This window comes from Equus caballus, unplaced genomic scaffold (assembly GCF_041296265.1).
Source record: "Equus caballus isolate H_3958 breed thoroughbred unplaced genomic scaffold, TB-T2T haplotype2-0000804, whole genome shotgun sequence".
Taxonomy (NCBI): domain Eukaryota; kingdom Metazoa; phylum Chordata; class Mammalia; order Perissodactyla; family Equidae; genus Equus; species Equus caballus.
In genome coordinates this window covers 15,566-43,401 of record NW_027222003.1, presented here as the reverse complement: position 1 = coordinate 43,401, position 27,836 = coordinate 15,566, and the positions used below count along the sequence as shown (strand labels likewise).

The 27,836-nt window shown below is 69.7% G+C and overlaps 7 non-coding genes across 7 annotated transcripts; all 7 read left to right on the top strand.

Annotated features, from left to right (window-relative positions):
- The first annotated feature begins 474 nt into the window (after window positions 1-474).
- On the top strand, window positions 475-593 carry LOC138922413 (5S ribosomal RNA). Its single transcript, XR_011435499.1, has one exon. It is a non-coding gene; the product is annotated as a 5S ribosomal RNA (ribosomal RNA).
- A 4,067-nt stretch (window positions 594-4,660) lies between these two features.
- LOC138922412 (5S ribosomal RNA) lies at window positions 4,661-4,779 on the top strand. Its single transcript, XR_011435498.1, has one exon. It is a non-coding gene; the product is annotated as a 5S ribosomal RNA (ribosomal RNA).
- Window positions 4,780-8,857: 4,078 nt separating this feature from the next.
- On the top strand, window positions 8,858-8,976 carry LOC138922411 (5S ribosomal RNA). The gene has a single exon (XR_011435497.1). It is a non-coding gene; the product is annotated as a 5S ribosomal RNA (ribosomal RNA).
- A 4,042-nt stretch (window positions 8,977-13,018) lies between these two features.
- Window positions 13,019-13,137, top strand: LOC138922410 (5S ribosomal RNA). Its single transcript, XR_011435496.1, has one exon. It is a non-coding gene; the product is annotated as a 5S ribosomal RNA (ribosomal RNA).
- Window positions 13,138-17,180: 4,043 nt separating this feature from the next.
- On the top strand, window positions 17,181-17,299 carry LOC138922409 (5S ribosomal RNA). Its single transcript, XR_011435495.1, has one exon. It is a non-coding gene; the product is annotated as a 5S ribosomal RNA (ribosomal RNA).
- A 4,042-nt stretch (window positions 17,300-21,341) lies between these two features.
- LOC138922418 (5S ribosomal RNA) lies at window positions 21,342-21,460 on the top strand. The gene has a single exon (XR_011435504.1). It is a non-coding gene; the product is annotated as a 5S ribosomal RNA (ribosomal RNA).
- A 4,070-nt stretch (window positions 21,461-25,530) lies between these two features.
- On the top strand, window positions 25,531-25,649 carry LOC138922417 (5S ribosomal RNA). Its single transcript, XR_011435503.1, has one exon. It is a non-coding gene; the product is annotated as a 5S ribosomal RNA (ribosomal RNA).
- Window positions 25,650-27,836: the final 2,187 nt, after the last annotated feature.

The window sequence follows — 27,836 nt, the reverse complement described above, 5'->3', positions numbered from 1 at the left end:
GCGGCCCGACGCCCCGACGCCTCGGGCCAAGTGCCCCCGCGCCCCCCACCTCCCAGCAGCCGCATCTCCTGCGACCCATCGCCGGATCCGAGCGGCCAGGGCGGCCTGGAGTGTTCCCGGGCCGCGAGGGGAGAGCGCCCAGCCAGGCGCCCCGCCCCCATCCCCGCCCCCACCACCCCTCGTTTCCCACCGCCGCCCGCCCCGCCCCGCCTCCTCGCACCCCGGGCTGCTCCAGGCCTCCGCGCCCTGGGAGGGCAGCAGGGCGGGGCAGCGCAGGGTTTGGCTGGCCCGCTGGCCGCGCCCGAGGCGGCCGCGGCGGGAGGCAGCAGCGGGAGGAAGGCGGCAGGCCGAGCGCGGGCGCAGGGGGCGCCGGCGGCGGCGGGTGTGCGCGTCACAGAGGCCTAGGCGCGCGCGCGAGCCGCGGGCCGGGCGACGCGGCGCGGCTTCTTAGGGGCGCCGGCGGCAGGCGCCAGCGTCTACGGCCATACCACCCTGAACGCGCCCGATCTCGTCTGATCTCGGAAGCTAAGCAGGGTCGGGCCTGGTTAGTACTTGGATGGGAGACCGCCTGGGAATACCGGGTGCTGTAGGCTTTTGCCTCCCTCGCCTTTTGCCGCCTCCGGCCTCCGTCCTCCGCGGACGCCCCCCACCCCTCCAGCCAGCCCTCCCCCACCCCCCCCGCCACCCTCCGCACCGCGGGCCCGCCGGCGCCGCCCATGGGCAGGGCCCAACCCCTCCCCGCCACAGCCCAACCCTTCCAGCTCGCGGCCCCACCCGAACCCAGGGCCAATCGGGGCCAGCCCGGCGGGACCGGGACCGGGACCGGGACCGGGACCCCGACGCCGCACACGCCGCCCGCCGGCTCCCTCTGGCCTCGGCCTCTTCCCACCCGCTCGGCTCCCGCTCCGGTGACACCCCAGCCCTTCCCTCGGCGCCCCGCCCCCCGCCGCCCCAGCCGCCGGGTAGAGTCGTCCTGTCAGGTGGAACGGATTCCACGGCGGTGCCGGGAGGCCCAAACGGGTCCCAAAGCGACCAGCCCCGCCCACCGAGGAAAGACACCTGGTCAGGCTTTTCCAGACACCGCCCGCTTCTCCAAGGACAGGGCGGACTGGGTTAGAGAGGCGCGTCTCGGGCACCTCACCCAAGACGGGATGGCTTCTGCCTTTGCTGGCGTCTGTGCCGCTGCAGGTCATCTTCTAAAACCTGGTACCCGCTCGCTTGTCCTTGAGAGGCTCATTCACAATCAACACTCCTTTCCCGACCTAAGTTTGTCCCTGTCAGTTTGTCTCGCTTTTCCTTCCAGAAGCCCCCTTCCCGGGGTGGCGGGGAGGGGGGGAGGTGGTGGGGGGGTAGGGGGGTGGGTGGGTCTGAGTTTCAAGCTCCACCTGACTAGGATCCCATTCTGCTTTCGCCTTCGGGCGGTCCTGCCTCGCTTGGAAACGCTGCTACGTTGCTCCTGGTGGATGAGCTTGCGTTCGTTTTGAGTTTGAGAACGCTGGATGCAAAGATGAGGAGTCTTGATGGCTGAGGCTTTTGGTGTCCCCTCACTCGGGGGCCTCCCTCTCTTCCCGCCTCCCCCCGCCTCCCCACCCACCCCCTCACACCCGACCCCTACCACCCCAGGGCCCCGGCCGGGCCCCGCCCCTCCAGGCCGCATCTGTCAGAGGGAGTTGAAAAGCCTCCTGACAGGACACGTCCTCCCTCAGCAGCCAGCCCTTCCTGGCTCCCTGGCTTCAGCTTTCCGTTCGCGTGGCTCGGGCAGCCTTTCGCATCTTCTTTGCACCTGCCTGTGTTTGCAACAGAGGACCGTGGCCAAGGGATCCAGGAAACCGGGAGGAGAGCTGGCTTCCGGGGAGGCGAATGGGAAGGACAGGGAGGCAGAGAGGGAGCCTTGCCTCAGAGAACGGACTTTGAACCCCCGAAGGGAAAAGTCCTCCAGATAAACCACGTCTTCCCCACCGAATCCAAGAGCCATACTCGCTCGCTGTGGAAAAATGGGGACATCCCGGTCAAAGCAGGACGAGAGAGGACCCAAAGCTCCCTCCTCTCCCCGTTCAGCCATCGTCGTCCTGGGAGGGAGTCTCTCCGCGGTTCGCTTCTCCTGCCGGCCCCGTTTCCCCTCCTGCCAACCCAGCGCCTCTATCGCCTGCTCCTCGCTTCCTCGGGCTGCGGGCTGCGGGCTGCGGGCTGCGGGCTGCGGGCTGCGGGATGGGGGGGGAGGGGCGGTGCGCGTCGCTCCCTGCCAGCTCGTGCCCGGGGTGGTTCTGACGGGTCCCCGGATCTGATCTCCGAGGAGCACCTTCTGCGGGGAGAAGCGGGACTGCGTCCCTGTCAGTTTCCCGGAGCGCGGGACCGGAGCCTTGCCCCGAAACGCAGGCTCGGGAGACCGAAGTCCTGAGCTGAAACCCAAGGGCCGCCGTCTCCCGCGAGTGACGTGCCCTCCCTGAGCTGCGCTTTCCTCATCTGGTGCGAGGGGGTCCTGGAGTTCGTGCCTCCTTGCGGGGGCGAGTGCTGGTGAGAACGCAAGCGGGAAACACGGAGCGGACCGCTCAGCACGGAGCGCGGCCTCGGTGGGGGCCCGGGCCTCGGCCGCCGTCCTTCCCCACGAGCCTACTTCTTGCCGCCGAGGCTCATCCAGCACCCAGGGATCGATCGCCTGGCTGCTTCCGGCCAGACACTCTCCTAGGTGCTGGCCACCCAGCAGCCGAGAACGCGGGTGCCAATCTCGGCCTCCGGGGCGTTCGCCTCCTCGCCTCTGGGGCCGCAAGACCAGCGGTGTGCCTACGCATGCCGGCGAGAGGTGGCAGAACCTGACGAGGACACGTGCCGTGGAAAATGGAGAGCTTGGCGCCCCGGAGGGCCTCGTCGGACGTCTGTGGATGGCCGTCGCTCTCTTTGCCGAAGCCCGCCCCCTGCCCGTCTTCTCTCCGTCCCAGGGTCCCCTTTCCAGTGGGACGCAAGAAGGCCCACAGGGCCCAAACGCTGGAGACGGGCAGCGCACACAGCGCGCCCTGGGTCCCGGGGGCTGCGGCGGGAAAGCCTTGCGGCACAGAACCCTGAAGCCCAGAGGTCTCGAGACAGGGAGAGCCGGGACGTCGGCAGGCACCGACGGGCCTTCGGACGCGACTCTTCCTCCCCGTCGTCACACCGTGCTGCTCCTCCCTCCGTCCTGGGCGCGAGCGCGCTCTTGGGAAAACGGAGGCGCCTTCGTCGGTGACCTAGCGGGCGGGAGATCCCGGGCAACGTCCCCAGCGGCACTTGAGCAGAACGGGGACGCTGCGGTCGGTCGTCGGGGAGGGGCTTCTACATGTCTGGTAGATGGAGCTGCTTTCTCGTGCCAAGTTCTCTGGGCCCTGACTTTTCTGCCTGCTCCTTCTATCACCTCAGTAAGGTCGGGGGTGCCCGGCAGAAAGAGGAAAAGAGCCAGAGTGAAGAAGCGGAGAGAAAGGAACACGCAAACCCGGACGCGCACACACACAGGCACACAGACACACAGGCGCGCGCGCGCGCGCACACACACACACACACACACACACGCCTACACACCCACTCGCACAACACGCACACGCACACGCACACGCACACGCAAGCGCAGACAGAGCGCGCCAGCGAGCTCCGGTGCCTGTCTGTGGTTCCTGGGCGATGGCGGGGCAGCGATGCCGGGAGCCCGGGACTCCTGAGAGCCTGTCTGCGCGGCCTAGGGCCCCAGGGGTGATCGCCAGCCCCGGGGCCCCTGCCTCCTGGCCCGGGCCCAGCTCCAGCACCACCGCCCTCCTGGGGGGGAAGCGAGCTCTTGGGCAGAGCCTCTCTGGGTCAGGGTGGGTGTCTGTCTAGGTCCGTGTCTTGGATCCTCTCCGTGTCGCCGTTTCTCTGTTTCTCCGTGTCTCTGTCTCTGTCTCTGTCTCTGGGTCTCTGGGCTGGCGCCAGCAGGAGCTGTCCAGGGTCCCCGCGAGGGGCGGGTTGGGGGCGGGGTGCCGGTCTCCTGGGCGGCGCTGGCGGGAGGAAGGGTGGCCGCCCCGCCTCCCCGCGCCCTCAGGGGCAGCGCGGCGGGCTTCCGCTGACGCCCTCTGGTCGCGCCGGTGGCTCCGCCTGGGTTTGGGCAAGTCGGGGCCCGGCCGGCGCCGCAGAGGTCAGGGCTCCCGCTGGGAGGCCCCTCGGGCCGGAGGGGACTCAGAGGAGCACGGGCCCGGCGGCCCGACGCCCCGACGCCTCGGGCCAAGTGCCCCGCGCCCCCCACCTCCCAGCAGCCGCATCTCCTGCGACCCATCGCCGGATCCGAGCGGCCAGGGCGGCCTGGAGTGTTCCCGGGCCGCGAGGGGAGAGCGCCCAGCCAGGCGCCCCGCCCCCATCCCCGCCCCCACCACCCCTCGTTTCCCACCGCCGCCCGCCCCGCCCCGCCTCCTCGCACCCCGGGCTGCTCCAGGCCTCCGCGCCCTGGGAGGGCAGCAGGGCGGGGCAGCGCAGGGTTTGGCTGGCCCGCTGGCCGCGCCCGAGGCGGCCGCGGCGGGAGGCAGCAGCGGGAGGAAGGCGGCAGGCCGAGCGCGGGCGCAGGGGGCGCCGGCGGCGGCGGGTGCGCGTCACAGAGGCCTGGGCGCGCGCGCGAGCCGCGGGCCGGGCGACGCGGCGCGGCTTCTTAGGGGCGCCGGCGGCAGGCGCCAGCGTCTACGGCCATACCACCCTGAACGCGCCCGATCTCGTCTGATCTCGGAAGCTAAGCAGGGTCGGGCCTGGTTAGTACTTGGATGGGAGACCGCCTGGGAATACCGGGTGCTGTAGGCTTTTGCCTCCCTCGCCTTTTGCCGCCTCCGGCCTCCGTCCTCCGCGGACGCCCCCCACCCCTCCAGCCAGCCCTCCCCCACCCCCCCCGCCACCCTCCGCACCGCGGGCCCGCCGGCGCCGCCCATGGGCAGGGCCCAACCCCTCCCCGCCACAGCCCAACCCTTCCAGCTCGCGGCCCCACCCGAACCCAGGGCCAATCGGGGCCAGCCCGGCGGGACCGGGACCGGGACCGGGACCGGGACCCCGACGCCGCACACGCCGCCCGCCGGCTCCCTCTGGCCTCGGCCTCTTCCCACCCGCTCGGCTCCCGCTCCGGTGACACCCCAGCCCTTCCCTCGGCGCCCCGCCCCCGCCGCCCCAGCCGCCGGGTAGAGTCGTCCTGTCAGGTGGAACGGATTCCACGGCGGTGCCGGGAGGCCCAAACGGGTCCCAAAGCGACCAGCCCCGCCCACCGAGGAAAGACACCTGGTCAGGCTTTTCCAGACACCGCCCGCTTCTCCAAGGACAGGGCGGACTGGGTTAGAGAGGCGCGTCTCGGGCACCTCACCCAAGACGGGATGGCTTCTGCCTTTGCTGGCGTCTGTGCCGCTGCAGGTCATCTTCTAAAACCTGGTACCCGCTCGCTTGTCCTTGAGAGGCTCATTCACAATCAACACTCCTTTCCCGACCTAAGTTTGTCCCTGTCAGTTTGTCTCGCTTTTCCTTCCAGAAGCCCCCTTCCCGGGGTGGCGGGGAGGGGGGGAGGTGGTGGGGGGGTAGGGGGGTGGGTGGGTCTGAGTTTCAAGCTCCACCTGACTAGGATCCCATTCTGCTTTCGCCTTCGGGCGGTCCTGCCTCGCTTGGAAACGCTGCTACGTTGCTCCTGGTGGATGAGCTTGCGTTCGTTTTGAGTTTGAGAACGCTGGATGCAAAGATGAGGAGTCTTGATGGCTGAGGCTTTTGGTGTCCCCTCACTCGGGGGCCTCCCTCTCTTCCCGCCTCCCCCCGCCTCCCCACCCACCCCCTCACACCCGACCCCTACCACCCCAGGGCCCCGGCCGGGCCCCGCCCCTCCAGGCCGCATCTGTCAGAGGGAGTTGAAAAGCCTCCTGACAGGACACGTCCTCCCTCAGCAGCCAGCCCTTCCTGGCTCCCTGGCTTCAGCTTTCCGTTCGCGTGGCTCGGGCAGCCTTTCGCATCTTCTTTGCACCTGCCTGTGTTTGCAACAGAGGACCGTGGCCAAGGGATCCAGGAAACCGGGAGGAGAGCTGGCTTCCGGGGAGGCGAATGGGAAGGACAGGGAGGCAGAGAGGGAGCCTTGCCTCAGAGAACGGACTTTGAACCCCCGAAGGGAAAAGTCCTCCAGATAAACCACGTCTTCCCCACCGAATCCAAGAGCCATACTCGCTCGCTGTGGAAAAATGGGGACATCCCGGTCAAAGCAGGACGAGAGAGGACCCAAAGCTCCCTCCTCTCCCCGTTCAGCCATCGTCGTCCTGGGAGGGAGTCTCTTCGCGGTTCGCTTCTCCTGCCGGCCCCGTGTCCCCTCCTGCCAACCCAGCGCCTCTATCGCCTGCTCCTCGCTTCCTCGGGCTGCGGGCTGCGGGCTGCGGGCTGCGGGCTGCGGGCTGCGGGCCGCGGGCTGCGGGATGGGGGGGCAGGGGCGGTGCGCGTCGCTCCCTGCCAGCTCGTGCCCGGGGTGGTTCTGACGGGTCCCCGGATCTGATCTCCGAGGAGCACCTTCTGCGGGGAGAAGCGGGACTGCGTCCCTGTCAGTTTCCCGGAGCGCGGGACCGGAGCCTTGCCCCGAAACGCAGGCTCGGGAGACCGAAGTCCTGAGCTGAAACCCAAGGGCCGCCGTCTCCCGCGAGTGACGTGCCCTCCCTGAGCTGCGCTTTCCTCATCTGGTGCGAGGGGGTCCTGGAGTTCGTGCCTCCTTGCGGGGGCGAGTGCTGGTGAGAACGCAAGCGGGAAACACGGAGCGGACCGCTCAGCACGGAGCGCGGCCTCGGTGGGGGCCCGGGCCTCGGCCGCCGTCCTTCCCCACGAGCCTACTTCTTGCCGCCGAGGCTCATCCAGCACCCAGGGATCGATCGCCTGGCTGCTTCCGGCCAGACACTCTCCTAGGTGCTGGCCACCCAGCAGCCGAGAACGCGGGTGCCAATCTCGGCCTCCGGGGCGTTCGCCTCCTCGCCTCTGGGGCCGCAAGACCAGCGGTGTGCCTACGCATGCCGGCGAGAGGTGGCAGAACCTGACGAGGACACGTGCCGTGGAAAATGGAGAGCTTGGCGCCCCGGAGGGCCTCGTCGGACGTCTGTGGATGGCCGTCGCTCTCTTTGCCGAAGCCCGCCCCCTGCCCGTCTTCTCTCCGTCCCAGGGTCCCCTTTCCAGTGGGACGCAAGAAGGCCCACAGGGCCCAAACGCTGGAGACGGGCAGCGCACACAGCGCGCCCTGGGTCCCGGGGGCTGCGGCGGGAAAGCCTTGCGGCACAGAACCCTGAAGCCCAGAGGTCTCGAGACAGGGAGAGCCGGGACGTCGGCAGGCACCGACGGGCCTTCGGACGCGACTCTTCCTCCCCGTCGTCACACCGTGCTGCTCCTCCCTCCGTCCTGGGCGCGAGCGCGCTCTTGGGAAAACGGAGGCGCCTTCGTCGGTGACCTAGCGGGCGGGAGATCCCGGGCAACGTCCCCAGCGGCACTTGAGCAGAACGGGGACGCTGCGGTCGGTCGTCGGGGAGGGGCTTCTACATGTCTGGTAGATGGAGCTGCTTTCTCGTGCCAAGTTCTCTGGGCCCTGACTTTTCTGCCTGCTCCTTCTATCACCTCAGTAAGGTCGGGGGTGCCCGGCAGAAAGAGGAAAAGAGCCAGAGTGAAGAAGCGGAGAGAAAGGAACACGCAAACCCGGACGCGCACACACACAGGCACACAGACACACAGGCGCGCGCGCGCGCACACACACACACACACACACACACGCCTACACACCCACTCGCACAACACGCACACGCACACGCACACGCACACGCAAGCGCAGACAGAGCGCGCCAGCGAGCTCCGGTGCCTGTCTGTGGTTCCTGGGCGATGGCGGGGCAGCGATGCCGGGAGCCCGGGACTCCTGAGAGCCTGTCTGCGCGGCCTAGGGCCCCAGGGGTGATCGCCAGCCCCGGGGCCCCTGCCTCCTGGCCCGGGCCCAGCTCCAGCACCACCGCCCTCCTGGGGGGGAAGCGAGCTCTTGGGCAGAGCCTCTCTGGGTCAGGGTGGGTGTCTGTCTAGGTCCGTGTCTTGGATCCTCTCCGTGTCGCCGTTTCTCTGTTTCTCCGTGTCTCTGTCTCTGTCTCTGTCTCTGGGTCTCTGGGCTGGCGCCAGCAGGAGCTGTCCAGGGTCCCCGCGAGGGGCGGGTTGGGGGCGGGGTGCCGGTCTCCTGGGCGGCGCTGGCGGGGGGAAGGGTGGCCGCCCCGCCTCCCCGCGCCCTCAGGGGCAGCGCGGCGGGCTTCCGCTGACGCCCTCTGGTCGCGCCGGTGGCTCCGCCTGGGTTTGGGCAAGTCGGGGCCCGGCCGGCGCCGCAGAGGTCAGGGCTCCCGCTGGGAGGCCCCTCGGGCCGGAGGGGACTCAGAGGAGCACGGGCCCGGCGGCCCGACGCCCCGACGCCTCGGGCCAAGTGCCCCGCGCCCCCCACCTCCCAGCAGCCGCATCTCCTGCGACCCATCGCCGGATCCGAGCGGCCAGGGCGGCCTGGAGTGTTCCCGGGCCGCGAGGGGAGAGCGCCCAGCCAGGCGCCCCGCCCCCATCCCCGCCCCCACCACCCCTCGTTTCCCACCGCCGCCCGCCCCGCCCCGCCTCCTCGCACCCCGGGCTGCTCCAGGCCTCCGCGCCCTGGGAGGGCAGCAGGGCGGGGCAGCGCAGGGTTTGGCTGGCCCGCTGGCCGCGCCCGAGGCGGCCGCGGCGGGAGGCAGCAGCGGGAGGAAGGCGGCAGGCCGAGCGCGGGCGCAGGGGGCGCCGGCGGCGGCGGGTGCGCGTCACAGAGGCCTGGGCGCGCGCGCGAGCCGCGGGCCGGGCGACGCGGCGCGGCTTCTTAGGGGCGCCGGCGGCAGGCGCCAGCGTCTACGGCCATACCACCCTGAACGCGCCCGATCTCGTCTGATCTCGGAAGCTAAGCAGGGTCGGGCCTGGTTAGTACTTGGATGGGAGACCGCCTGGGAATACCGGGTGCTGTAGGCTTTTGCCTCCCTCGCCTTTTGCCGCCTCCGGCCTCCGTCCTCCGCGGACGCCCCCCACCCCTCCAGCCAGCCCTCCCCCACCCCCCCCGCCACCCTCCGCACCGCGGGCCCGCCGGCGCCGCCCATGGGCAGGGCCCAACCCCTCCCCGCCACAGCCCAACCCTTCCAGCTCGCGGCCCCACCCGAACCCAGGGCCAATCGGGGCCAGCCCGGCGGGACCGGGACCGGGACCGGGACCGGGACCCCGACGCCGCACACGCCGCCCGCCGGCTCCCTCTGGCCTCGGCCTCTTCCCACCCGCTCGGCTCCCGCTCCGGTGACACCCCAGCCCTTCCCTCGGCGCCCCGCCCCCGCCGCCCCAGCCGCCGGGTAGAGTCGTCCTGTCAGGTGGAACGGATTCCACGGCGGTGCCGGGAGGCCCAAACGGGTCCCAAAGCGACCAGCCCCGCCCACCGAGGAAAGACACCTGGTCAGGCTTTTCCAGACACCGCCCGCTTCTCCAAGGACAGGGCGGACTGGGTTAGAGAGGCGCGTCTCGGGCACCTCACCCAAGACGGGATGGCTTCTGCCTTTGCTGGCGTCTGTGCCGCTGCAGGTCATCTTCTAAAACCTGGTACCCGCTCGCTTGTCCTTGAGAGGCTCATTCACAATCAACACTCCTTTCCCGACCTAAGTTTGTCCCTGTCAGTTTGTCTCGCTTTTCCTTCCAGAAGCCCCCTTCCCGGGGTGGGGGGGTAGGGGGGTGGGTGGGTCTGAGTTTCAAGCTCCACCTGACTGGGATCCCATTCTGCTTTCGCCTTCGGGCGGTCCTGCCTCGCTTGGAAACGCTGCTACGTTGCTCCTGGTGGATGAGCTTGCGTTCGTTTTGAGTTTGAGAACGCTGGATGCAAAGATGAGGAGTCTTGATGGCTGAGGCTTTTGGTGTCCCCTCACTCGGGGGCCTCCCTCTCTTCCCGCCTCCCCCCGCCTCCCCACCCACCCCCTCACACCCGACCCCTACCACCCCAGGGCCCCGGCCGGGCCCCGCCCCTCCAGGCCGCATCTGTCAGAGGGAGTTGAAAAGCCTCCTGACAGGACACGTCCTCCCTCAGCAGCCAGCCCTTCCTGGCTCCCTGGCTTCAGCTTTCCGTTCGCGTGGCTCGGGCAGCCTTTCGCATCTTCTTTGCACCTGCCTGTGTTTGCAACAGAGGACCGTGGCCAAGGGATCCAGGAAACCGGGAGGAGAGCTGGCTTCCGGGGAGGCGAATGGGAAGGACAGGGAGGCAGAGAGGGAGCCTTGCCTCAGAGAACGGACTTTGAACCCCCGAAGGGAAAAGTCCTCCAGATAAACCACGTCTTCCCCACCGAATCCAAGAGCCATACTCGCTCGCTGTGGAAAAATGGGGACATCCCGGTCAAAGCAGGACGAGAGAGGACCCAAAGCTCCCTCCTCTCCCCGTTCAGCCATCGTCGTCCTGGGAGGGAGTCTCTCCGCGGTTCGCTTCTCCTGCCGGCCCCGTTTCCCCTCCTGCCAACCCAGCGCCTCTATCGCCTGCTCCTCGCTTCCTCGGGCTGCGGGCTGCGGGCTGCGGGCTGCGGGCTGCGGGCTGCGGGATGGGGGGGGAGGGGCGGTGCGCGTCGCTCCCTGCCAGCTCGTGCCCGGGGTGGTTCTGACGGGTCCCCGGATCTGATCTCCGAGGAGCACCTTCTGCGGGGAGAAGCGGGACTGCGTCCCTGTCAGTTTCCCGGAGCGCGGGACCGGAGCCTTGCCCCGAAACGCAGGCTCGGGAGACCGAAGTCCTGAGCTGAAACCCAAGGGCCGCCGTCTCCCGCGAGTGACGTGCCCTCCCTGAGCTGCGCTTTCCTCATCTGGTGCGAGGGGGTCCTGGAGTTCGTGCCTCCTTGCGGGGGCGAGTGCTGGTGAGAACGCAAGCGGGAAACACGGAGCGGACCGCTCAGCACGGAGCGCGGCCTCGGTGGGGGCCCGGGCCTCGGCCGCCGTCCTTCCCCACGAGCCTACTTCTTGCCGCCGAGGCTCATCCAGCACCCAGGGATCGATCGCCTGGCTGCTTCCGGCCAGACACTCTCCTAGGTGCTGGCCACCCAGCAGCCGAGAACGCGGGTGCCAATCTCGGCCTCCGGGGCGTTCGCCTCCTCGCCTCTGGGGCCGCAAGACCAGCGGTGTGCCTACGCATGCCGGCGAGAGGTGGCAGAACCTGACGAGGACACGTGCCGTGGAAAATGGAGAGCTTGGCGCCCCGGAGGGCCTCGTCGGACGTCTGTGGATGGCCGTCGCTCTCTTTGCCGAAGCCCGCCCCCTGCCCGTCTTCTCTCCGTCCCAGGGTCCCCTTTCCAGTGGGACGCAAGAAGGCCCACAGGGCCCAAACGCTGGAGATGGGCAGCGCACACAGCGCGCCCTGGGTCCCGGGGGCTGCGGCGGGAAAGCCTTGCGGCACAGAACCCTGAAGCCCAGAGGTCTCGAGACAGGGAGAGCCGGGACGTCGGCAGGCACCGACGGGCCTTCGGACGCGACTCTTCCTCCCCGTCGTCACACCGTGCTGCTCCTCCCTCCGTCCTGGGCGCGAGCGCGCTCTTGGGAAAACGGAGGCGCCTTCGTCGGTGACCTAGCGGGCGGGAGATCCCGGGCAACGTCCCCAGCGGCACTTGAGCAGAACGGGGACGCTGCGGTCGGTCGTCGGGGAGGGGCTTCTACATGTCTGGTAGATGGAGCTGCTTTCTCGTGCCAAGTTCTCTGGGCCCTGACTTTTCTGCCTGCTCCTTCTATCACCTCAGTAAGGTCGGGGGTGCCCGGCAGAAAGAGGAAAAGAGCCAGAGTGAAGAAGCGGAGAGAAAGGAACACGCAAACCCGGACGCGCACACACACAGGCACACAGACACACAGGCGCGCGCGCGCGCGCACACACACACACACACACACACGCCTACACACCCACTCGCACAACACGCACACGCACACGCACACGCACACGCAAGCGCAGACAGAGCGCGCCAGCGAGCTCCGGTGCCTGTCTGTGGTTCCTGGGCGATGGCGGGGCAGCGATGCCGGGAGCCCGGGACTCCTGAGAGCCTGTCTGCGCGGCCTAGGGCCCCAGGGGTGATCGCCAGCCCCGGGGCCCCTGCCTCCTGGCCCGGGCCCAGCTCCAGCACCACCGCCCTCCTGGGGGGGAAGCGAGCTCTTGGGCAGAGCCTCTCTGGGTCAGGGTGGGTGTCTGTCTAGGTCCGTGTCTTGGATCCTCTCCGTGTCGCCGTTTCTCTGTTTCTCCGTGTCTCTGTCTCTGTCTCTGTCTCTGGGTCTCTGGGCTGGCGCCAGCAGGAGCTGTCCAGGGTCCCCGCGAGGGGCGGGTTGGGGGCGGGGTGCCGGTCTCCTGGGCGGCGCTGGCGGGAGGAAGGGTGGCCGCCCCGCCTCCCCGCGCCCTCAGGGGCAGCGCGGCGGGCTTCCGCTGACGCCCTCTGGTCGCGCCGGTGGCTCCGCCTGGGTTTGGGCAAGTCGGGGCCCGGCCGGCGCCGCAGAGGTCAGGGCTCCCGCTGGGAGGCCCCTCGGGCCGGAGGGGACTCAGAGGAGCACGGGCCCGGCGGCCCGACGCCCCGACGCCTCGGGCCAAGTGCCCCGCGCCCCCCACCTCCCAGCAGCCGCATCTCCTGCGACCCATCGCCGGATCCGAGCGGCCAGGGCGGCCTGGAGTGTTCCCGGGCCGCGAGGGGAGAGCGCCCAGCCAGGCGCCCCGCCCCCATCCCCGCCCCCACCACCCCTCGTTTCCCACCGCCGCCCGCCCCGCCCCGCCTCCTCGCACCCCGGGCTGCTCCAGGCCTCCGCGCCCTGGGAGGGCAGCAGGGCGGGGCAGCGCAGGGTTTGGCTGGCCCGCTGGCCGCGCCCGAGGCGGCCGCGGCGGGAGGCAGCAGCGGGAGGAAGGCGGCAGGCCGAGCGCGGGCGCAGGGGGCGCCGGCGGCGGCGGGTGCGCGTCACAGAGGCCTGGGCGCGCGCGCGAGCCGCGGGCCGGGCGACGCGGCGCGGCTTCTTAGGGGCGCCGGCGGCAGGCGCCAGCGTCTACGGCCATACCACCCTGAACGCGCCCGATCTCGTCTGATCTCGGAAGCTAAGCAGGGTCGGGCCTGGTTAGTACTTGGATGGGAGACCGCCTGGGAATACCGGGTGCTGTAGGCTTTTGCCTCCCTCGCCTTTTGCCGCCTCCGGCCTCCGTCCTCCGCGGACGCCCCCCACCCCTCCAGCCAGCCCTCCCCCACCCCCCCCCGCCACCCTCCGCACCGCGGGCCCGCCGGCGCCGCCCATGGGCAGGGCCCAACCCCTCCCCGCCACAGCCCAACCCTTCCAGCTCGCGGCCCCACCCGAACCCAGGGCCAATCGGGGCCAGCCCGGCGGGACCGGGACCGGGACCGGGACCGGGACCCCGACGCCGCACACGCCGCCCGCCGGCTCCCTCTGGCCTCGGCCTCTTCCCACCCGCTCGGCTCCCGCTCCGGTGACACCCCAGCCCTTCCCTCGGCGCCCCGCCCCCGCCGCCCCAGCCGCCGGGTAGAGTCGTCCTGTCAGGTGGAACGGATTCCACGGCGGTGCCGGGAGGCCCAAACGGGTCCCAAAGCGACCAGCCCCGCCCACCGAGGAAAGACACCTGGTCAGGCTTTTCCAGACACCGCCCGCTTCTCCAAGGACAGGGCGGACTGGGTTAGAGAGGCGCGTCTCGGGCACCTCACCCAAGACGGGATGGCTTCTGCCTTTGCTGGCGTCTGTGCCGCTGCAGGTCATCTTCTAAAACCTGGTACCCGCTCGCTTGTCCTTGAGAGGCTCATTCACAATCAACACTCCTTTCCCGACCTAAGTTTGTCCCTGTCAGTTTGTCTCGCTTTTCCTTCCAGAAGCCCCCTTCCCGGGGTGGGGGGGTAGGGGGGTGGGTGGGTCTGAGTTTCAAGCTCCACCTGACTGGGATCCCATTCTGCTTTCGCCTTCGGGCGGTCCTGCCTCGCTTGGAAACGCTGCTACGTTGCTCCTGGTGGATGAGCTTGCGTTCGTTTTGAGTTTGAGAACGCTGGATGCAAAGATGAGGAGTCTTGATGGCTGAGGCTTTTGGTGTCCCCTCACTCGGGGGCCTCCCTCTCTTCCCGCCTCCCCCCGCCTCCCCACCCACCCCCTCACACCCGACCCCTACCACCCCAGGGCCCCGGCCGGGCCCCGCCCCTCCAGGCCGCATCTGTCAGAGGGAGTTGAAAAGCCTCCTGACAGGACACGTCCTCCCTCAGCAGCCAGCCCTTCCTGGCTCCCTGGCTTCAGCTTTCCGTTCGCGTGGCTCGGGCAGCCTTTCGCATCTTCTTTGCACCTGCCTGTGTTTGCAACAGAGGACCGTGGCCAAGGGATCCAGGAAACCGGGAGGAGAGCTGGCTTCCGGGGAGGCGAATGGGAAGGACAGGGAGGCAGAGAGGGAGCCTTGCCTCAGAGAACGGACTTTGAACCCCCGAAGGGAAAAGTCCTCCAGATAAACCACGTCTTCCCCACCGAATCCAAGAGCCATACTCGCTCGCTGTGGAAAAATGGGGACATCCCGGTCAAAGCAGGACGAGAGAGGACCCAAAGCTCCCTCCTCTCCCCGTTCAGCCATCGTCGTCCTGGGAGGGAGTCTCTCCGCGGTTCGCTTCTCCTGCCGGCCCCGTTTCCCCTCCTGCCAACCCAGCGCCTCTATCGCCTGCTCCTCGCTTCCTCGGGCTGCGGGCTGCGGGCTGCGGGCTGCGGGCTGCGGGCTGCGGGATGGGGGGGGAGGGGCGGTGCGCGTCGCTCCCTGCCAGCTCGTGCCCGGGGTGGTTCTGACGGGTCCCCGGATCTGATCTCCGAGGAGCACCTTCTGCGGGGAGAAGCGGGACTGCGTCCCTGTCAGTTTCCCGGAGCGCGGGACCGGAGCCTTGCCCCGAAACGCAGGCTCGGGAGACCGAAGTCCTGAGCTGAAACCCAAGGGCCGCCGTCTCCCGCGAGTGACGTGCCCTCCCTGAGCTGCGCTTTCCTCATCTGGTGCGAGGGGGTCCTGGAGTTCGTGCCTCCTTGCGGGGGCGAGTGCTGGTGAGAACGCAAGCGGGAAACACGGAGCGGACCGCTCAGCACGGAGCGCGGCCTCGGTGGGGGCCCGGGCCTCGGCCGCCGTCCTTCCCCACGAGCCTACTTCTTGCCGCCGAGGCTCATCCAGCACCCAGGGATCGATCGCCTGGCTGCTTCCGGCCAGACACTCTCCTAGGTGCTGGCCACCCAGCAGCCGAGAACGCGGGTGCCAATCTCGGCCTCCGGGGCGTTCGCCTCCTCGCCTCTGGGGCCGCAAGACCAGCGGTGTGCCTACGCATGCCGGCGAGAGGTGGCAGAACCTGACGAGGACACGTGCCGTGGAAAATGGAGAGCTTGGCGCCCCGGAGGGCCTCGTCGGACGTCTGTGGATGGCCGTCGCTCTCTTTGCCGAAGCCCGCCCCCTGCCCGTCTTCTCTCCGTCCCAGGGTCCCCTTTCCAGTGGGACGCAAGAAGGCCCACAGGGCCCAAACGCTGGAGATGGGCAGCGCACACAGCGCGCCCTGGGTCCCGGGGGCTGCGGCGGGAAAGCCTTGCGGCACAGAACCCTGAAGCCCAGAGGTCTCGAGACAGGGAGAGCCGGGACGTCGGCAGGCACCGACGGGCCTTCGGACGCGACTCTTCCTCCCCGTCGTCACACCGTGCTGCTCCTCCCTCCGTCCTGGGCGCGAGCGCGCTCTTGGGAAAACGGAGGCGCCTTCGTCGGTGACCTAGCGGGCGGGAGATCCCGGGCAACGTCCCCAGCGGCACTTGAGCAGAACGGGGACGCTGCGGTCGGTCGTCGGGGAGGGGCTTCTACATGTCTGGTAGATGGAGCTGCTTTCTCGTGCCAAGTTCTCTGGGCCCTGACTTTTCTGCCTGCTCCTTCTATCACCTCAGTAAGGTCGGGGGTGCCCGGCAGAAAGAGGAAAAGAGCCAGAGTGAAGAAGCGGAGAGAAAGGAACACGCAAACCCGGACGCGCACACACACAGGCACACAGACACACAGGCGCGCGCGCGCGCGCACACACACACACACACACACACGCCTACACACCCACTCGCACAACACGCACACGCACACGCACACGCACACGCAAGCGCAGACAGAGCGCGCCAGCGAGCTCCGGTGCCTGTCTGTGGTTCCTGGGCGATGGCGGGGCAGCGATGCCGGGAGCCCGGGACTCCTGAGAGCCTGTCTGCGCGGCCTAGGGCCCCAGGGGTGATCGCCAGCCCCGGGGCCCCTGCCTCCTGGCCCGGGCCCAGCTCCAGCACCACCGCCCTCCTGGGGGGGAAGCGAGCTCTTGGGCAGAGCCTCTCTGGGTCAGGGTGGGTGTCTGTCTAGGTCCGTGTCTTGGATCCTCTCCGTGTCGCCGTTTCTCTGTTTCTCCGTGTCTCTGTCTCTGTCTCTGTCTCTGGGTCTCTGGGCTGGCGCCAGCAGGAGCTGTCCAGGGTCCCCGCGAGGGGCGGGTTGGGGGCGGGGTGCCGGTCTCCTGGGCGGCGCTGGCGGGAGGAAGGGTGGCCGCCCCGCCTCCCCGCGCCCTCAGGGGCAGCGCGGCGGGCTTCCGCTGACGCCCTCTGGTCGCGCCGGTGGCTCCGCCTGGGTTTGGGCAAGTCGGGGCCCGGCCGGCGCCGCAGAGGTCAGGGCTCCCGCTGGGAGGCCCCTCGGGCCGGAGGGGACTCAGAGGAGCACGGGCCCGGCGGCCCGACGCCCCGACGCCTCGGGCCAAGTGCCCCGCGCCCCCCACCTCCCAGCAGCCGCATCTCCTGCGACCCATCGCCGGATCCGAGCGGCCAGGGCGGCCTGGAGTGTTCCCGGGCCGCGAGGGGAGAGCGCCCAGCCAGGCGCCCCGCCCCCATCCCCGCCCCCACCACCCCTCGTTTCCCACCGCCGCCCGCCCCGCCCCGCCTCCTCGCACCCCGGGCTGCTCCAGGCCTCCGCGCCCTGGGAGGGCAGCAGGGCGGGGCAGCGCAGGGTTTGGCTGGCCCGCTGGCCGCGCCCGAGGCGGCCGCGGCGGGAGGCAGCAGCGGGAGGAAGGCGGCAGGCCGAGCGCGGGCGCAGGGGGCGCCGGCGGCGGCGGGTGCGCGTCACAGAGGCCTGGGCGCGCGCGCGAGCCGCGGGCCGGGCGACGCGGCGCGGCTTCTTAGGGGCGCCGGCGGCAGGCGCCAGCGTCTACGGCCATACCACCCTGAACGCGCCCGATCTCGTCTGATCTCGGAAGCTAAGCAGGGTCGGGCCTGGTTAGTACTTGGATGGGAGACCGCCTGGGAATACCGGGTGCTGTAGGCTTTTGCCTCCCTCGCCTTTTGCCGCCTCCGGCCTCCGTCCTCCGCGGACGCCCCCCACCCCTCCAGCCAGCCCTCCCCCACCCCCCCCGCCACCCTCCGCACCGCGGGCCCGCCGGCGCCGCCCATGGGCAGGGCCCAACCCCTCCCCGCCACAGCCCAACCCTTCCAGCTCGCGGCCCCACCCGAACCCAGGGCCAATCGGGGCCAGCCCGGCGGGACCGGGACCGGGACCGGGACCGGGACCCCGACGCCGCACACGCCGCCCGCCGGCTCCCTCTGGCCTCGGCCTCTTCCCACCCGCTCGGCTCCCGCTCCGGTGACACCCCAGCCCTTCCCTCGGCGCCCCGCCCCCGCCGCCCCAGCCGCCGGGTAGAGTCGTCCTGTCAGGTGGAACGGATTCCACGGCGGTGCCGGGAGGCCCAAACGGGTCCCAAAGCGACCAGCCCCGCCCACCGAGGAAAGACACCTGGTCAGGCTTTTCCAGACACCGCCCGCTTCTCCAAGGACAGGGCGGACTGGGTTAGAGAGGCGCGTCTCGGGCACCTCACCCAAGACGGGATGGCTTCTGCCTTTGCTGGCGTCTGTGCCGCTGCAGGTCATCTTCTAAAACCTGGTACCCGCTCGCTTGTCCTTGAGAGGCTCATTCACAATCAACACTCCTTTCCCGACCTAAGTTTGTCCCTGTCAGTTTGTCTCGCTTTTCCTTCCAGAAGCCCCCTTCCCGGGGTGGGGGGGTAGGGGGGTGGGTGGGTCTGAGTTTCAAGCTCCACCTGACTGGGATCCCATTCTGCTTTCGCCTTCGGGCGGTCCTGCCTCGCTTGGAAACGCTGCTACGTTGCTCCTGGTGGATGAGCTTGCGTTCGTTTTGAGTTTGAGAACGCTGGATGCAAAGATGAGGAGTCTTGATGGCTGAGGCTTTTGGTGTCCCCTCACTCGGGGGCCTCCCTCTCTTCCCGCCTCCCCCCGCCTCCCCACCCACCCCCTCACACCCGACCCCTACCACCCCAGGGCCCCGGCCGGGCCCCGCCCCTCCAGGCCGCATCTGTCAGAGGGAGTTGAAAAGCCTCCTGACAGGACACGTCCTCCCTCAGCAGCCAGCCCTTCCTGGCTCCCTGGCTTCAGCTTTCCGTTCGCGTGGCTCGGGCAGCCTTTCGCATCTTCTTTGCACCTGCCTGTGTTTGCAACAGAGGACCGTGGCCAAGGGATCCAGGAAACCGGGAGGAGAGCTGGCTTCCGGGGAGGCGAATGGGAAGGACAGGGAGGCAGAGAGGGAGCCTTGCCTCAGAGAACGGACTTTGAACCCCCGAAGGGAAAAGTCCTCCAGATAAACCACGTCTTCCCCACCGAATCCAAGAGCCATACTCGCTCGCTGTGGAAAAATGGGGACATCCCGGTCAAAGCAGGACGAGAGAGGACCCAAAGCTCCCTCCTCTCCCCGTTCAGCCATCGTCGTCCTGGGAGGGAGTCTCTCCGCGGTTCGCTTCTCCTGCCGGCCCCGTTTCCCCTCCTGCCAACCCAGCGCCTCTATCGCCTGCTCCTCGCTTCCTCGGGCTGCGGGCTGCGGGCTGCGGGCTGCGGGCTGCGGGCTGCGGGATGGGGGGGGAGGGGCGGTGCGCGTCGCTCCCTGCCAGCTCGTGCCCGGGGTGGTTCTGACGGGTCCCCGGATCTGATCTCCGAGGAGCACCTTCTGCGGGGAGAAGCGGGACTGCGTCCCTGTCAGTTTCCCGGAGCGCGGGACCGGAGCCTTGCCCCGAAACGCAGGCTCGGGAGACCGAAGTCCTGAGCTGAAACCCAAGGGCCGCCGTCTCCCGCGAGTGACGTGCCCTCCCTGAGCTGCGCTTTCCTCATCTGGTGCGAGGGGGTCCTGGAGTTCGTGCCTCCTTGCGGGGGCGAGTGCTGGTGAGAACGCAAGCGGGAAACACGGAGCGGACCGCTCAGCACGGAGCGCGGCCTCGGTGGGGGCCCGGGCCTCGGCCGCCGTCCTTCCCCACGAGCCTACTTCTTGCCGCCGAGGCTCATCCAGCACCCAGGGATCGATCGCCTGGCTGCTTCCGGCCAGACACTCTCCTAGGTGCTGGCCACCCAGCAGCCGAGAACGCGGGTGCCAATCTCGGCCTCCGGGGCGTTCGCCTCCTCGCCTCTGGGGCCGCAAGACCAGCGGTGTGCCTACGCATGCCGGCGAGAGGTGGCAGAACCTGACGAGGACACGTGCCGTGGAAAATGGAGAGCTTGGCGCCCCGGAGGGCCTCGTCGGACGTCTGTGGATGGCCGTCGCTCTCTTTGCCGAAGCCCGCCCCCTGCCCGTCTTCTCTCCGTCCCAGGGTCCCCTTTCCAGTGGGACGCAAGAAGGCCCACAGGGCCCAAACGCTGGAGATGGGCAGCGCACACAGCGCGCCCTGGGTCCCGGGGGCTGCGGCGGGAAAGCCTTGCGGCACAGAACCCTGAAGCCCAGAGGTCTCGAGACAGGGAGAGCCGGGACGTCGGCAGGCACCGACGGGCCTTCGGACGCGACTCTTCCTCCCCGTCGTCACACCGTGCTGCTCCTCCCTCCGTCCTGGGCGCGAGCGCGCTCTTGGGAAAACGGAGGCGCCTTCGTCGGTGACCTAGCGGGCGGGAGATCCCGGGCAACGTCCCCAGCGGCACTTGAGCAGAACGGGGACGCTGCGGTCGGTCGTCGGGGAGGGGCTTCTACATGTCTGGTAGATGGAGCTGCTTTCTCGTGCCAAGTTCTCTGGGCCCTGACTTTTCTGCCTGCTCCTTCTATCACCTCAGTAAGGTCGGGGGTGCCCGGCAGAAAGAGGAAAAGAGCCAGAGTGAAGAAGCGGAGAGAAAGGAACACGCAAACCCGGACGCGCACACACACAGGCACACAGACACACAGGCGCGCGCGCGCGCGCACACACACACACACACACACACGCCTACACACCCACTCGCACAACACGCACACGCACACGCACACGCACACGCAAGCGCAGACAGAGCGCGCCAGCGAGCTCCGGTGCCTGTCTGTGGTTCCTGGGCGATGGCGGGGCAGCGATGCCGGGAGCCCGGGACTCCTGAGAGCCTGTCTGCGCGGCCTAGGGCCCCAGGGGTGATCGCCAGCCCCGGGGCCCCTGCCTCCTGGCCCGGGCCCAGCTCCAGCACCACCGCCCTCCTGGGGGGGAAGCGAGCTCTTGGGCAGAGCCTCTCTGGGTCAGGGTGGGTGTCTGTCTAGGTCCGTGTCTTGGATCCTCTCCGTGTCGCCGTTTCTCTGTTTCTCCGTGTCTCTGTCTCTGTCTCTGTCTCTGGGTCTCTGGGCTGGCGCCAGCAGGAGCTGTCCAGGGTCCCCGCGAGGGGCGGGTTGGGGGCGGGGTGCCGGTCTCCTGGGCGGCGCTGGCGGGAGGAAGGGTGGCCGCCCCGCCTCCCCGCGCCCTCAGGGGCAGCGCGGCGGGCTTCCGCTGACGCCCTCTGGTCGCGCCGGTGGCTCCGCCTGGGTTTGGGCAAGTCGGGGCCCGGCCGGCGCCGCAGAGGTCAGGGCTCCCGCTGGGAGGCCCCTCGGGCCGGAGGGGACTCAGAGGAGCACGGGCCCGGCGGCCCGACGCCCCGACGCCTCGGGCCAAGTGCCCCGCGCCCCCCACCTCCCAGCAGCCGCATCTCCTGCGACCCATCGCCGGATCCGAGCGGCCAGGGCGGCCTGGAGTGTTCCCGGGCCGCGAGGGGAGAGCGCCCAGCCAGGCGCCCCGCCCCCATCCCCGCCCCCACCACCCCTCGTTTCCCACCGCCGCCCGCCCCGCCCCGCCTCCTCGCACCCCGGGCTGCTCCAGGCCTCCGCGCCCTGGGAGGGCAGCAGGGCGGGGCAGCGCAGGGTTTGGCTGGCCCGCTGGCCGCGCCCGAGGCGGCCGCGGCGGGAGGCAGCAGCGGGAGGAAGGCGGCAGGCCGAGCGCGGGCGCAGGGGGCGCCGGCGGCGGCGGGTGCGCGTCACAGAGGCCTAGGCGCGCGCGCGAGCCGCGGGCCGGGCGACGCGGCGCGGCTTCTTAGGGGCGCCGGCGGCAGGCGCCAGCGTCTACGGCCATACCACCCTGAACGCGCCCGATCTCGTCTGATCTCGGAAGCTAAGCAGGGTCGGGCCTGGTTAGTACTTGGATGGGAGACCGCCTGGGAATACCGGGTGCTGTAGGCTTTTGCCTCCCTCGCCTTTTGCCGCCTCCGGCCTCCGTCCTCCGCGGACGCCCCCCACCCCTCCAGCCAGCCCTCCCCCACCCCCCCCGCCACCCTCCGCACCGCGGGCCCGCCGGCGCCGCCCATGGGCAGGGCCCAACCCCTCCCCGCCACAGCCCAACCCTTCCAGCTCGCGGCCCCACCCGAACCCAGGGCCAATCGGGGCCAGCCCGGCGGGACCGGGACCGGGACCGGGACCGGGACCCCGACGCCGCACACGCCGCCCGCCGGCTCCCTCTGGCCTCGGCCTCTTCCCACCCGCTCGGCTCCCGCTCCGGTGACACCCCAGCCCTTCCCTCGGCGCCCCGCCCCCGCCGCCCCAGCCGCCGGGTAGAGTCGTCCTGTCAGGTGGAACGGATTCCACGGCGGTGCCGGGAGGCCCAAACGGGTCCCAAAGCGACCAGCCCCGCCCACCGAGGAAAGACACCTGGTCAGGCTTTTCCAGACACCGCCCGCTTCTCCAAGGACAGGGCGGACTGGGTTAGAGAGGCGCGTCTCGGGCACCTCACCCAAGACGGGATGGCTTCTGCCTTTGCTGGCGTCTGTGCCGCTGCAGGTCATCTTCTAAAACCCGGTACCCGCTCGCTTGTCCTTGAGAGGCTCATTCACAATCAACACTCCTTTCCCGACCTAAGTTTGTCCCTGTCAGTTTGTCTCGCTTTTCCTTCCAGAAGCCCCCTTCCCGGGGTGGCGGGGAGGGGGGGAGGTGGTGGGGGGTAGGGGGGTGGGTGGGTCTGAGTTTCAAGCTCCACCTGACTAGGATCCCATTCTGCTTTCGCCTTCGGGCGGTCCTGCCTCGCTTGGAAACGCTGCTACGTTGCTCCTGGTGGATGAGCTTGCGTTCGTTTTGAGTTTGAGAACGCTGGATGCAAAGATGAGGAGTCTTGATGGCTGAGGCTTTTGGTGTCCCCTCACTCGGGGGCCTCCCTCTCTTCCCGCCTCCCCCCGCCTCCCCACCCACCCCCTCACACCCGACCCCTACCACCCCAGGGCCCCGGCCGGGCCCCGCCCCTCCAGGCCGCATCTGTCAGAGGGAGTTGAAAAGCCTCCTGACAGGACACGTCCTCCCTCAGCAGCCAGCCCTTCCTGGCTCCCTGGCTTCAGCTTTCCGTTCGCGTGGCTCGGGCAGCCTTTCGCATCTTCTTTGCACCTGCCTGTGTTTGCAACAGAGGACCGTGGCCAAGGGATCCAGGAAACCGGGAGGAGAGCTGGCTTCCGGGGAGGCGAATGGGAAGGACAGGGAGGCAGAGAGGGAGCCTTGCCTCAGAGAACGGACTTTGAACCCCCGAAGGGAAAAGTCCTCCAGATAAACCACGTCTTCCCCACCGAATCCAAGAGCCATACTCGCTCGCTGTGGAAAAATGGGGACATCCCGGTCAAAGCAGGACGAGAGAGGACCCAAAGCTCCCTCCTCTCCCCGTTCAGCCATCGTCGTCCTGGGAGGGAGTCTCTCCGCGGTTCGCTTCTCCTGCCGGCCCCGTTTCCCCTCCTGCCAACCCAGCGCCTCTATCGCCTGCTCCTCGCTTCCTCGGGCTGCGGGCTGCGGGCTGCGGGCTGCGGGCTGCGGGCCGCGGGCTGCGGGATGGGGGGGCAGGGGCGGTGCGCGTCGCTCCCTGCCAGCTCGTGCCCGGGGTGGTTCTGACGGGTCCCCGGATCTGATCTCCGAGGAGCACCTTCTGCGGGGAGAAGCGGGACTGCGTCCCTGTCAGTTTCCCGGAGCGCGGGACCGGAGCCTTGCCCCGAAACGCAGGCTCGGGAGACCGAAGTCCTGAGCTGAAACCCAAGGGCCGCCGTCTCCCGCGAGTGACGTGCCCTCCCTGAGCTGCGCTTTCCTCATCTGGTGCGAGGGGGTCCTGGAGTTCGTGCCTCCTTGCGGGGGCGAGTGCTGGTGAGAACGCAAGCGGGAAACACGGAGCGGACCGCTCAGCACGGAGCGCGGCCTCGGTGGGGGCCCGGGCCTCGGCCGCCGTCCTTCCCCACGAGCCTACTTCTTGCCGCCAAGGCTCATCCAGCACCCAGGGATCGATCGCCTGGCTGCTTCCGGCCAGACACTCTCCTAGGTGCTGGCCACCCAGCAGCCGAGAACGCGGGTGCCAATCTCGGCCTCCGGGGCGTTCGCCTCCTCGCCTCTGGGGCCGCAAGACCAGCGGTGTGCCTACGCATGCCGGCGAGAGGTGGCAGAACCTGACGAGGACACGTGCCGTGGAAAATGGAGAGCTTGGCGCCCCGGAGGGCCTCGTCGGACGTCTGTGGATGGCCGTCGCTCTCTTTGCCGAAGCCCGCCCCCTGCCCGTCTTCTCTCCGTCCCAGGGTCCCCTTTCCAGTGGGACGCAAGAAGGCCCACAGGGCCCAAACGCTGGAGATGGGCAGCGCACACAGCGCGCCCTGGGTCCCGGGGGCTGCGGCGGGAAAGCCTTGCGGCACAGAACCCTGAAGCCCAGAGGTCTCGAGACAGGGAGAGCCGGGACGTCGGCAGGCACCGACGGGCCTTCGGACGCGACTCTTCCTCCCCGTCGTCACACCGTGCTGCTCCTCCCTCCGTCCTGGGCGCGAGCGCGCTCTTGGGAAAACGGAGGCGCCTTCGTCGGTGACCTAGCGGGCGGGAGATCCCGGGCAACGTCCCCAGCGGCACTTGAGCAGAACGGGGACGCTGCGGTCGGTCGTCGGGGAGGGGCTTCTACATGTCTGGTAGATGGAGCTGCTTTCTCGTGCCAAGTTCTCTGGGCCCTGACTTTTCTGCCTGCTCCTTCTATCACCTCAGTAAGGTCGGGGGTGCCCGGCAGAAAGAGGAAAAGAGCCAGAGTGAAGAAGCGGAGAGAAAGGAACACGCAAACCCGGACGCGCACACACACAGGCACACAGACACACCGGCGCGCGCGCGCGCGCACACACACACACACACACACACGCCTACACACCCACTCGCACAACACGCACACGCACACGCACACGCACACGCAAGCGCAGACAGAGCGCGCCAGCGAGCTCCGGTGCCTGTCTGTGGTTCCTGGGCGATGGCGGGGCAGCGATGCCGGGAGCCCGGGACTCCTGAGAGCCTGTCTGCGCGGCCTAGGGCCCCAGGGGTGATCGCCAGCCCCGGGGCCCCTGCCTCCTGGCCCGGGCCCAGCTCCAGCACCACCGCCCTCCTGGGGGGGAAGCGAGCTCTTGGGCAGAGCCTCTCTGGGTCAGGGTGGGTGTCTGTCTAGGTCCGTGTCTTGGATCCTCTCCGTGTCGCCGTTTCTCTGTTTCTCCGTGTCTCTGTCTCTGTCTCTGTCTCTGGGTCTCTGGGCTGGCGCCAGCAGGAGCTGTCCAGGGTCCCCGCGAGGGGCGGGTTGGGGGCGGGGTGCCGGTCTCCTGGGCGGCGCTGGCGGGAGGAAGGGTGGCCGCCCCGCCTCCCCGCGCCCTCAGGGGCAGCGCGGCGGGCTTCCGCTGACGCCCTCTGGTCGCGCCGGTGGCTCCGCCTGGGTTTGGGCAAGTCGGGGCCCGGCCGGCGCCGCAGAGGTCAGGGCTCCCGCTGGGAGGCCCCTCGGGCCGGAGGGGACTCAGAGGAGCACGGGCCCGGCGGCCCGACGCCCCGACGCCTCGGGCCAAGTGCCCCGCGCCCCCCACCTCCCAGCAGCCGCATCTCCTGCGACCCATCGCCGGATCCGAGCGGCCAGGGCGGCCTGGAGTGTTCCCGGGCCGCGAGGGGAGAGCGCCCAGCCAGGCGCCCCGCCCCCATCCCCGCCCCCACCACCCCTCGTTTCCCACCGCCGCCCGCCCCGCCCCGCCTCCTCGCACCCCGGGCTGCTCCAGGCCTCCGCGCCCTGGGAGGGCAGCAGGGCGGGGCAGCGCAGGGTTTGGCTGGCCCGCTGGCCGCGCCCGAGGCGGCCGCGGCGGGAGGCAGCAGCGGGAGGAAGGCGGCAGGCCGAGCGCGGGCGCAGGGGGCGCCGGCGGCGGCGGGTGCGCGTCACAGAGGCCTGGGCGCGCGCGCGAGCCGCGGGCCGGGCGACGCGGCGCGGCTTCTTAGGGGCGCCGGCGGCAGGCGCCAGCGTCTACGGCCATACCACCCTGAACGCGCCCGATCTCGTCTGATCTCGGAAGCTAAGCAGGGTCGGGCCTGGTTAGTACTTGGATGGGAGACCGCCTGGGAATACCGGGTGCTGTAGGCTTTTGCCTCCCTCGCCTTTTGCCGCCTCCGGCCTCCGTCCTCCGCGGACGCCCCCCACCCCTCCAGCCAGCCCTCCCCCACCCCCCCCCGCCACCCTCCGCACCGCGGGCCCGCCGGCGCCGCCCATGGGCAGGGCCCAACCCCTCCCCGCCACAGCCCAACCCTTCCAGCTCGCGGCCCCACCCGAACCCAGGGCCAATCGGGGCCAGCCCGGCGGGACCGGGACCGGGACCGGGACCGGGACCCCGACGCCGCACACGCCGCCCGCCGGCTCCCTCTGGCCTCGGCCTCTTCCCACCCGCTCGGCTCCCGCTCCGGTGACACCCCAGCCCTTCCCTCGGCGCCCCGCCCCCGCCGCCCCAGCCGCCGGGTAGAGTCGTCCTGTCAGGTGGAACGGATTCCACGGCGGTGCCGGGAGGCCCAAACGGGTCCCAAAGCGACCAGCCCCGCCCACCGAGGAAAGACACCTGGTCAGGCTTTTCCAGACACCGCCCGCTTCTCCAAGGACAGGGCGGACTGGGTTAGAGAGGCGCGTCTCGGGCACCTCACCCAAGACGGGATGGCTTCTGCCTTTGCTGGCGTCTGTGCCGCTGCAGGTCATCTTCTAAAACCTGGTACCCGCTCGCTTGTCCTTGAGAGGCTCATTCACAATCAACACTCCTTTCCCGACCTAAGTTTGTCCCTGTCAGTTTGTCTCGCTTTTCCTTCCAGAAGCCCCCTTCCCGGGGTGGGGGGGTAGGGGGGTGGGTGGGTCTGAGTTTCAAGCTCCACCTGACTGGGATCCCATTCTGCTTTCGCCTTCGGGCGGTCCTGCCTCGCTTGGAAACGCTGCTACGTTGCTCCTGGTGGATGAGCTTGCGTTCGTTTTGAGTTTGAGAACGCTGGATGCAAAGATGAGGAGTCTTGATGGCTGAGGCTTTTGGTGTCCCCTCACTCGGGGGCCTCCCTCTCTTCCCGCCTCCCCCCGCCTCCCCACCCACCCCCTCACACCCGACCCCTACCACCCCAGGGCCCCGGCCGGGCCCCGCCCCTCCAGGCCGCATCTGTCAGAGGGAGTTGAAAAGCCTCCTGACAGGACACGTCCTCCCTCAGCAGCCAGCCCTTCCTGGCTCCCTGGCTTCAGCTTTCCGTTCGCGTGGCTCGGGCAGCCTTTCGCATCTTCTTTGCACCTGCCTGTGTTTGCAACAGAGGACCGTGGCCAAGGGATCCAGGAAACCGGGAGGAGAGTTGGCTTAAGGGGAGGCGAATGGGAAGGACAGGGAGGCAGAGAGGGAGCCTTGCCTCAGAGAACGGACTTTGAACCCCCGAAGGGAAAAGTCCTCCAGATAAACCACGTCTTCCCCACCGAATCCAAGAGCCATACTCGCTCGCTGTGGAAAAATGGGGACATCCCGGTCAAAGCAGGACGAGAGAGGACCCAAAGCTCCCTCCTCTCCCCGTTCAGCCATCGTCGTCCTGGGAGGGAGTCTCTCCGCGGTTCGCTTCTCCTGCCGGCCCCGTTTCCCCTCCTGCCAACCCAGCGCCTCTATCGCCTGCTCCTCGCTTCCTCGGGCTGCGGGCTGCGGGCTGCGGGCTGCGGGCTGCGGGCTGCGGGCCGCGGGCTGCGGGATGGGGGGGCAGGGGCGGTGCGCGTCGCTCCCTGCCAGCTCGTGCCCGGGGTGGTTCTGACGGGTCCCCGGATCTGATCTCCGAGGAGCACCTTCTGCGGGGAGAAGCGGGACTGCGTCCCTGTCAGTTTCCCGGAGCGCGGGACCGGAGCCTTGCCCCGAAACGCAGGCTCGGGAGACCGAAGTCCTGAGCTGAAACCCAAGGGCCGCCGTCTCCCGCGAGTGACGTGCCCTCCCTGAGCTGCGCTTTCCTCATCTGGTGCGAGGGGGTCCTGGAGTTCGTGCCTCCTTGCGGGGGCGAGTGCTGGTGAGAACGCAAGCGGGAAACACGGAGCGGACCGCTCAGCACGGAGCGCGGCCTCGGTGGGGGCCCGGGCCTCGGCCGCCGTCCTTCCCCACGAGCCTACTTCTTGCCGCCGAGGCTCATCCAGCACCCAGGGATCGATCGCCTGGCTGCTTCCGGCCAGACACTCTCCTAGGTGCTGGCCACCCAGCAGCCGAGAACGCGGGTGCCAATCTCGGCCTCCGGGGCGTTCGCCTCCTCGCCTCTGGGGCCGCAAGACCAGCGGTGTGCCTACGCA